At 35.3% G+C, this 3,404-nt stretch overlaps 1 long non-coding RNA gene across 1 annotated transcript; it reads right to left on the bottom strand.

The window, feature by feature from the left end:
• Positions 1-249: 249 nt before the first annotated feature.
• Positions 250-2,809, bottom strand: LOC141652342 (uncharacterized). The gene is made up of 3 exons (XR_012547156.1): positions 2,415-2,809; positions 2,208-2,316; positions 250-445 (listed from the first exon to the last, which is right to left on the bottom strand). It is a non-coding gene; the product is annotated as an uncharacterized LOC141652342 (long non-coding RNA).
• Between the last annotated feature and the right edge of the window lie 595 nt (positions 2,810-3,404).

Raw genomic sequence — 3,404 nt, forward strand, 5'->3', positions numbered from 1 at the left:
TCGTTCTGACAAGGACGATCTTCTGAAATTACCATACGGAGGGATTGCGCGTATTACTGTAAGTCTTATAAAACTTGTGACACCCTTAAATCTAGCCTTAATTATATACGTAAATTCTACAGAAAAACTGGTAGGATATGTTTGTAAATGGTTCAACTAGTCCAAAAACCTGCAATTTCAAAAATTTTCTAACTAAACCATTCACAACCAATTCCAACTCAAGAAGAGTGTCAAAAACCCTGCAACAACTGATAAACTAATTTACATACATAACTAAAGACGCGGAAATATAAGGATACAATCCAAAAATAGAAAAGGGAGACATATGTCCCTTCAAATAATATACAAACCAAAAGTGTAAAAGGTTACTAATAGAATAGCCAAAACTAGGTCCAAGGTTCCTTGCTCACTAGCCGTCTGTGACCCCAAACAAAGCATCAACAACCTGTCAATCGCATTTTATACAAACACGAAAGCCACAATTCAGTGGGGAGTAACTTCGAGTCCTCCCAGCCAAGAATCGTCAAAATTAATGTAACATGTAATGTAACATGTAAACAATTTGATAAACCATTTACTTATCATGTATTCTAGCAAATGACCCCTAAACTGACCAAACTAAACTATCATGTGAATCAGATAACAAATAGTAATCCAAACTTTATCAACTGTAACCGGCTTACATCTCACCTATTACAGTTCATAAAATCACCATACAAGAAAGGGCAATATATCAAAGACAGGCATAAGTTCTTAGTACGGTCAATAGTCACTTTGTAACTCAAGTCTATACCACGAGGTAAGGAAGGTAATCAAACCGGTATCTTGGCTCAGCGGTTACTATTAAGAAAACATGGCCAAGAGACAACACAACCCTAGCCTAAAAAATCTGCATGAGACCTAGACATGCGGATACACACCACCGCACCCAAGACTCACAACTTTTTTTTAAAACAAAGTGAAGTGAGTACCCTAAGGACACCACCGAAGGGTTGGCTAGTACTTAAGCTGACCCCATACTATCAAAATAAGTACCTGAGGTCATGCCCCAACTTGGATAAACATCCACTAGTCAGGAACACAAAGGCTATCAAGCAGTGAACATATACTCGTCAGAGACTACAAAGACCTATCTATGATGAAGGCCGAAATACTCACCTAGGACCTAGTCACAGCTAGTCCCAGCTTGAATACTTTAGCCCACACCACACAAAACTCACCACACAAGTCAAGTAAGACACCCACTTAACCTTAAGAGGGCAAAAAGTCCTACTTACCAACCTAAATGCTAACATTCTATCATGTTAAAGGCTATATAAATGTCTATTTACAGCATACAATCCAACAGTTCCTCAATAAGAATTCAATACTAACTTCCAATTCTAGCAATTTTAACAATATTAAAGGCTTTAGGGGAATCTAGGGCCATTACTACAAAATAAGAAGCTATTAAATTCAATAAGCTATACATGTGAACTGAAGCTTGATAAATGGCCTAAAACAAGAAAAAGGCCGATTATCTAAATCATTCAACCGAATTTTTACCCGCAACCCTGACCTGCGACAGGTGCGGGTCAAATTGCGGTGACCAATCACTCAATTAATCGACATCGCATCATCAAAGGGACTAAGGCTCAGTTTTCGGCACAATCAACAAAACATTACAATTATAGCTATAAAATTCATTTTGAGCCTATTAATTGCAATTTCCTTTTGTAAACTACCCTAACATGTGATAACTATTAATATAAGCACAATTTTTCCGTTAACATAATTTTTGTTACTAGTATGCTTCAATTTAAATTACTACCCTTTTGTTACTTATACTATTCTAATATTAATTAACCCGAAAAGACCAAGATTGTACGAAAACCCGCGAAACAAGCACGGACCGACCCGGGCCAACCCCAAGACCGGCCGGGGCTGCCGTGGGCCTGCCGGCTGCTGCCGGGCCCGCTGCCGCGCCATTTCTCCTCTTTTTTTTTTTTTTCATTTTTATACATTATAAGACCGTCTGAAAATTAATTAATCGTCCCCAAATTCAACTTTGATAATTTAAACTAACAAAAGGCATAATTTAAGCTAACAATTGACATGCATGCAACTATACTAGACATGTGAAAATTACTACACCAACAAAAATCACCAAACATACAAAAATCAAAAACATGTGACGATCTTTCGTCGAGTAACTCGAAATATGTTACCTTAAGCTAGAAAAAGAGCAATTAACACCTTGAAAACCCAAACCCTAACGACACTAGCCGCTATCCTCTACAATATACGAGTCCCCGAACTCGTCTTCCAATCCTTCACCTAAATAAACAATTAAAACACAATAATTAAACATATATACCGAAAATTCCAAAATTTGGTCTTAAAAAATCTTAATGAAAACTGAAATTAAATTGTACCAAGTTGTAGATCGCGACGAGAGGATTCCGGAATGGTAAATTATGCGAAAAACGGACAAGAAACGAAGAATTTATGGCGATTTTGAGCTTGAAATATGTTAATGGTGTTTTGTTGGTTTGATGTTGATGATGATGATGCTAAGAACAAAAAAATCAGAAAAATAGAATAAAGGGGGAGGGTGGTGCGCGTGAAAGGAGAAAGGAAAGGAGAAAAGGAAAGTGCGGGATTTTCAGTCGGGATTTTTACGAGTCGGTTTTGACTCGTTTCAATAATAATTAAATCCGTAAGTCAAACGCAAATTCCGTCAAGTCCAAAGTTTTTAAACACGAGATTACAATAAAATTGAGTATTCATACGACCCATTTCCAATTTCGTTTACCCAACGTTCAAACGAATTGTCATTTCCCCCCGATACGCCCTTATTTCGAAATAAAAGATTTTATACGGTTTAAACTATTTTTAAACATTTCAAAACTATCAAAATAAATACTTTTCTTCAAAATATAATAAAATTATATTTCTTTGAATTATTTTTACTTTAAATACATTATTGTCAAATTTTACTTGATTAATTAATTATTTTCGAAATATATTAACGGTCCGAAATTTACGGGGCGTTACAATCACCTCTCCTTTTAAAAAGTTTCGCCCTCGAAACTTAGAAGGAGAAATTATAGTTATTAGAAAATATAGGTATCTTTTCAATGAATCGGTGATACTCTTGTTGATCAGACAAGAACATCCATATTCATATCAAGATATAAAAATATTTCTACACCAATAAATGAGAAAACCCATTATTGGGACGTCACCAACAACGAGATTCAACATTCGCTAAATTTAAAACCATTGAAAATCATAAAAGCATTTTCAAACTTTTAGTTTAAAATTCTATAGTAAGAATACTATCTTTACCAATATGATTATACAAGGCTTAGAAACTCGGAAAAAGAGTAAGAAAAAGAATACCTTACGAGAATAATTCAGGA

Source organism: Silene latifolia, chromosome 4, assembly GCF_048544455.1.
Source record: "Silene latifolia isolate original U9 population chromosome 4, ASM4854445v1, whole genome shotgun sequence".
Lineage (NCBI taxonomy): Eukaryota > Viridiplantae > Streptophyta > Magnoliopsida > Caryophyllales > Caryophyllaceae > Silene > Silene latifolia.